At 47.7% G+C, this 6,448-nt stretch overlaps 1 non-coding gene across 1 annotated transcript; it reads right to left on the bottom strand.

Moving 5' to 3' along the window:
- Positions 1 to 4,423: 4,423 nt before the first annotated feature.
- On the bottom strand, positions 4,424 to 4,498 carry Trnal-caa. Its single transcript has one exon. It is a non-coding gene; the product is annotated as a tRNA-Leu (tRNA).
- Positions 4,499 to 6,448: the final 1,950 nt, after the last annotated feature.

The following is a 6,448-nucleotide window of genomic DNA, read 5'->3' as shown; positions in this document are numbered from 1 at the left end:
GTACAATGAACCACGTTCAAACTGTATCTCTACCGTTCCACTCTCGAACGGCGCGCAGGAAAAACGAGCACTTAAATTTTTCTGTGTGACTCCTGATTTCTCTTATTTTATCGTGATGATCATTTCTACCTATGTAGATGGGTGCCAACTGAATGTTTTCGCAATCGGAGGAGTAAACTGGTGATTGAAATTTCATGAGAAGATCCGGTCGCAACGAAAAACGCTTTTGTTTTAATGATTACCACTTGAATTCACAGTATTATGTCTGTGGCACTATCTCCCCTATTTCGCGATAATACAAAACGAGCCGCCCTTCCTTGTACTTTTTCAATGTCATCCGTCAGTTCCATCTGATGCCGATCCCACACCGCACAGCAGTGCTCCTGAATAGGGCGGACAAGTGTGGTGTGAGTAGTTTCTTTAGAAGATCTGTTGCACCTTCTAGCTTGTAAATACAGCTTTGTCGCCCAAAAGAGTAATCTAGTGACCAAATAGCTTGAGAATTTTTTATCTTAACTCTAATAAATGTCGTAAAACTACCTCGATACTTCAATGCATCGCACTGTCAATGTTCCACAGCACGCAGTTAGAGAGACACTGCGCTGTTTCCGAGATATATAAGGTAGATACCGTGCACCGTTATGATTTGAATCAACGATTACAATATTTTAAAAAGAAAAAAAGATTTTTCATTAGTCTTCCTTATCTATGACTGTTAATTCCTCTAAAACAAATTCTTAACACGAAAAAATCGTCTATTAAAGGGATAGATGTGAAGAAACACATACATGATAATGAGTTGCATGTCATGAGTTTCCAAGGAACTCTAGCGAAACTCTGAAACGTAAAACGGGCAGATGTTTAGGCTCATTACCGAAGTAACATAAAGTACCTCGCTACCGTCTAGCTTCTAAAACGTGGAAATTCATCGATTCTTCGCAGTGATGTCTTCTAGTTAAATCGTAGTTACGATGACTCTCCTGTTAGTGAAGGGAGAAATTCATGCTGGCAAAGAGTGATCAAAAAGCTTTCTGTCCCTCTTCTAAATAGCGGTTCCCTTCACTAGGAACTGCAAAGCTAGCACAAAAACACGTGTTCAGATATCAGACGTGATATCTCTAGTATTGTATTGTATGTTAACCGGGGGCCTAGAAACGACGGAGAGGCTCCGTCCCCAACGCAGCCGCAGTGGTCCACAACCCCACGACGACTACCGCAGTCCACTTCACCCCTCCGCCGCCCCACACCGAACCCAGGGTTATTGTGCGGTTCGGCCCCCCGGTGGACCCCCCCCCCCCTACCCGGGAACGTCTCACATCAAACGAGTGTAACCGCTATGTTCTATGTTTGCGTGGTCGAGTAATGGTGGTGTACGCGTACGTGGAGAGCTTGTTTGCGCAGCAATCGCCGAGATAGTGTAGCTGAGGCGGAATAAGGGGAACCAGCCCGCATTCGCCGAGGCAGATGGAAAACCGCCTAAAAACTATTCGCAGACTGGCCGGCTCACCGGACCTCGACACAAGTCCGCCGAGCGGATTCGTGCCGGGGACCAGGCGCTCCTCCCCAATCCGGAAATACGTGTGTTAGACCGTTCGGCTAACCGGGCGGGCTGTCTAGTATTACTACGTGTCATCTAGGCCACTAAGCAGATCTCATATAACTGTATTCCACAAATTAAACAGCTGAACTACACAGAATTCCCCACCTTACTTCCAATTACTCTTTACGCATTGGCACTATCCCCCGAAGAAAACGTGGCACATACACACATTCACACTCTCTCTTTCTCAGTCGGCCAAAAGAATGGGATGTGTTGTCCACAAACGTACTACCTGAAATGAACTGTTCCACGAAATGAAGTATTCGTAGCGGTCTTTATTTATGTGAACTGTCGTTCTATTACAATACTGGAGTGCCTATGTTATTGTTACGGCGCATGCATTACGTCTGACCTGTAGTGGAATATACATAATGGATGTACGAGTACAGGTCGTAGACAGGTGGCTGATGACATATGGAACTTTGGGTGTAGCTGTGAGTCATACACGGATAGTCAAATGGCAAGGCGACCATTCGCGATAACCGCGGAAATCCCCGTTCGAGTCCCGGTGTGTATGAGAAATCGGTTGAAAACTTTCCTCATGTCAGCACGTTGTAGGTGTCTCCACCGGCGCCAACCTTGTGTGAATGCTCTGAAAAGCTAAACATTTGCATATCACAGCATCTTCTTCCTATCAGTTAAATTTCGCGTCTGTAGCACGTCATCTTCGTGGTGTAGCAATTTTAATAGCCAGTAGTGTATTTAAGTGCATACGAAATACTGGAATTGCATTTAAATACTTGAAATTAAATAAATATTCCTACGGTTGGGCCATAAACACGCTCTAACACGCATTATTAGAAACATAAACAAATTAAATAAACATATATCAAAAGAAAAGACGCCTAATGTCTCTGTGCTTTCTAAAACATAGTAAATAATAGATCAGTTTCTTCATGAATATCATATAGCGGATATTAACAAAGACATAGATGAATCAATATATTTATAAGCATGCTGCTACCGTTTTTTCGTGTATCTATGGGGTACTTACGGCCTGATGCGATCGATAGTAATCGGCGTCTTTGACCTCCAATAACTCATGTACTATTCAAGTTACATGCCTGTAATTCATACCAATTTAGGTTTACATTAACAGCTTTCTAAAGACACGTCGATCGACAAAATCGGATGAAGCGTTTATATTTTGAAAATTCGTGGCTGGGTATTACTTGTATAATTTACGGTCAGATACTAAACTTTAAACTAATAAAGATATTGAAAATCTGATTACACCATCAGAATCGCCGTTTGAGGTATCATGATTCATCTGGCTACTGTAAATTTCTGTATGAACTGTGAAATGCCTGCCATTAAGGTTTCACGGAGTCCGCCACCTTTGGCACTCCCGGCACAGACATCTCCTTCATCGACACAAAACACCGTCCTCGCCACAGCGGAATTCCCAGCCATGCGGTTGGACCCTGGTGGTACAATGAGGGGCACAAAACACCGTCCTCGCCACAGCGGAATTCCCAGCCACGCAGCTGGACCCTGGTGCTACAATGAGGGGCACAAAACACCGTCCTCGCACCAGCGGAATTCCCAGCCACGCGGCTGGACCCTGGTGCTACAATGAGGGGCACAAAACACCGTCCTCGCCACAGCAGAATTCCCAGCCACGCGGCTGGACCCTGGTGCTACAATGAGGGGCACAAAACACCGTCCTCGCCACAGCGGAATTCCCAGCCACGCGGCTGGACCCTGGTGCTACAATGAGGGGCACAAAACACCGTCCTCGCCACAGCGGAATTCCCAGCCACGCGGCTGGACCCTGGTGCTACAATGAGGGGCACAAAACACCGTCCTCGCCACAGCGGAATTCCCAGCCACGCGGCTGGACCCTGGTGCTACAATGAGGGGCACAAAACACCGTCCTCGCCACAGCGGAATTCCCAGCCACGCGGCTGGACCCTGGTGCTACAATGAGGGGCACAAAACACCGTCCTCGCCACAGCGGAATTCCCAGCCACGCGACTGGACCCTGGTGCTACAATGAGGGGAGATGGCGCTACAGACTTCGCTGTACGTTGTTTTGAAGCTAGTGGGCGGGGCTTGCCGCCATCTTGGATCCCCCAAAACATTAGCAGACGAGTCTATACAATTCCTTCTTGTTCGTTATGTCTGCCTATTATTTATTTTATAAATTTATAAACACTATTTATTTTATATAGTAAATGTTACACTGTTTTAGTGAACAACACAGCATAAGGAATGCTACTTCAAACGTTTTTCTGGTCTTAAATGCGTTTTCGATACAATCATACGACACGAAAATATGACGCTTCTGGCCTCAGTACTGTAATTCTTATTTGTTTATACACTTCAAATAACCGAGAAGAGAGTATGTGCTATGAAACGCGTGCTTTCGTAATCCATTTCTATTCGCTTTCATTGTGTTTGTGTCGATAATTGTTAAAGCCAGAACTCCAAAAGCAATGATTGATAGTTTAGAGGCACCGATTTGTATTCTTTGCATTTTCAAGCCAAATGCAAATTTGAAATCTTCACGTTTGCAAGATACTTGCCTTATTTCGTTTGGTGTTTCATAGATGTATGCAGGGATGGTATAAACAAGGCAGCTGTCATGTCAACAAAGTGAAAGGTTCGTTAAATTACGAAGGAAAAGAACTGAAGTTAAGATTGTCAGGCCCACTGTAGTTTACACGTCTGCTTTGTTTTTAAACTGTACCTACCAAGTGACATTCAGTGTGGCAAATAACAGCAATTTACAGGGTCACACGACAACACAGTCCAGAATGAGATTCTCACTCTGCAGCGGAGTGTGCGCTGATATGAAACTTCCTGGCAGATTAAAACTGTGTGCCCGACCGAGACTCGAACTCGGGACCTTTGCCTTTTGCGGGCAAGTGCTCTACCAACTGAGCCACCGAAGCACGACTCACGCCCGGTACTCACAGCTTCACTTCTGCCAGTACCTCGTCTCCTACCTTCTAAACTTTACAGAAGCTCTTCTGCGAACCTTGCAGAACTAGCACTCCTGAAAGAAAGGATACTGCGGAGAGTTCGAGTCTAGGTCGGGCACACAGTTTTAATCTGCCAAGAAGTTTCATATCAGCGCACACTCCGCTGCAGAGTGAAAATCTCATTCTGGAAACATCCCCCAGGCTGTGGCTAAGCCATGTCTCCGCAATATCCTTTCGTTCAGGAGTGCTATTTCTGCAAGGTTCGCAGAAGAGCTTCTGTAAAGTTTGGAAGGTAGGAGACGAGGTACTGGCCGAAGTAAAGCTGTGAGTTCCGGGTATGAGTCGTGCTTCGGTAGCTCAGACAGTCAGCCTTGGGCGGCGCAGCGGTTCGGACGGTGTTTACGTCCCTGCCACACGTCTGCGCGAGAGGTGTTTACGTTACGTGTGTAGCGGTGTGTCGCGGTATACATAGAACGAATCATGGCTTTGTCGTTCCGCAAATCGACACTGAAATTCAGTTTTGCTAACGAATATGCTCGACCGAAGGCTTACGAGATCGAACGTTATTTACGGGACGAGGTGAAAATCGAACCTGACGTTCTAGTTGGAATACACTTATCTATAGTCAGCAGCGTGGTCTATGTCAAGCTCATCAATGAAGCGGCATGTGACGAACTACTACTTTGACACCGACAGGGACTTCGTTTCTGTCATTCGGACGGGAATGTTGGAGCGGTAAATGTTGAACACGCCGGTATGGGCCTCCGAACGATCCGCGTATTTGAGCTTCCATTCGAAGTGCCAGAAGAATTGGTGACAGACGCCCTGCGTCCTTACGGAACGGTCCTATCCCACGTGGCTGAAAAATGGGCGAGTTTCAAGACGTATCCTGTCCTCAATGGCGTCAGACAAATACGGATCGAACTCCGAAAACACGTCCAGTCATACTTGTACATCGCCGGTTGTCGGGCGATTGTCATTTACGACGGACAACCAAGGACGTGCTCTGGATGTGGGAAGGAGGGACACATACGTTCTGAGTGTGCTCAACGAAGGTTATTACAGCTGCCACGGGATGATCCACCCCTCACGCCGCATCCGATTGTGCTCCCCATGACTTACGTCGCCGCATTACGCGATGACGTGGGCCGCGAGACAGACGCGTACCAGAACACACAGACATCGGCGGATCGTGGCGAGCCACAGAAAGACGACGTTGCGGTGGACCGCCTGCAGCAGTCACAGGACGCCCTCTCTTCGGTTCCGCTTGCGGCCCCTTCAGATAACGCACTTGGAGACGTCGATCATACGACGGCGCATGATTCCGACGCCCCCCACGAACAACTGGAGACCATGCTGAGCTCTGATTCCGAGGCCCGGCAACGTAAACAGCGATCACCAAAACGCCGGAAGAAGCGTCGCCTCACGGTGGAGAACGACCACTCTGATCTAGCAGACAATTCTGAGAAGTTTACGGGTACAGAACAGACGACCATGGATACAGAAGAACTTCCTAGCGTGGATGCAACAGCGGGACGGCGACACGACCTACCGCTGACGATGCTCCAGACACAGCGAAGGAGCTCGATAGACGGCAACAGGCTACTGAGGCGGCTACGGCGCCTGCACCGCGCGACAACGATGGGACACTAGGGGACTGGTCAGAAGACCCACCCCCGTGGGGAACTGATGATGCTAGAGGAACTGCTCCCACGCACTCTTCCGGTGTAAGACCGGAAGGGTGCACGGAATAACGGCAGACCATATGAGGGTACGGCGGGGGACGTTAGTACGACAGCAGCCTATGTACGGAAGAATTAGCGACCGTACGGTGCCCTATCTACGTTGACAGCCATGCAACAAGCTTATCGGATAGGGTCTGTTAACATCAATAGCATTGGGACGCCGGTAAAAATCAAGA

This window comes from Schistocerca americana, chromosome 10 (genome assembly GCF_021461395.2).
Source record: "Schistocerca americana isolate TAMUIC-IGC-003095 chromosome 10, iqSchAmer2.1, whole genome shotgun sequence".
NCBI lineage: Eukaryota > Metazoa > Arthropoda > Insecta > Orthoptera > Acrididae > Schistocerca > Schistocerca americana.
This window is presented reverse-complemented; position numbering and strand designations above follow the sequence as displayed.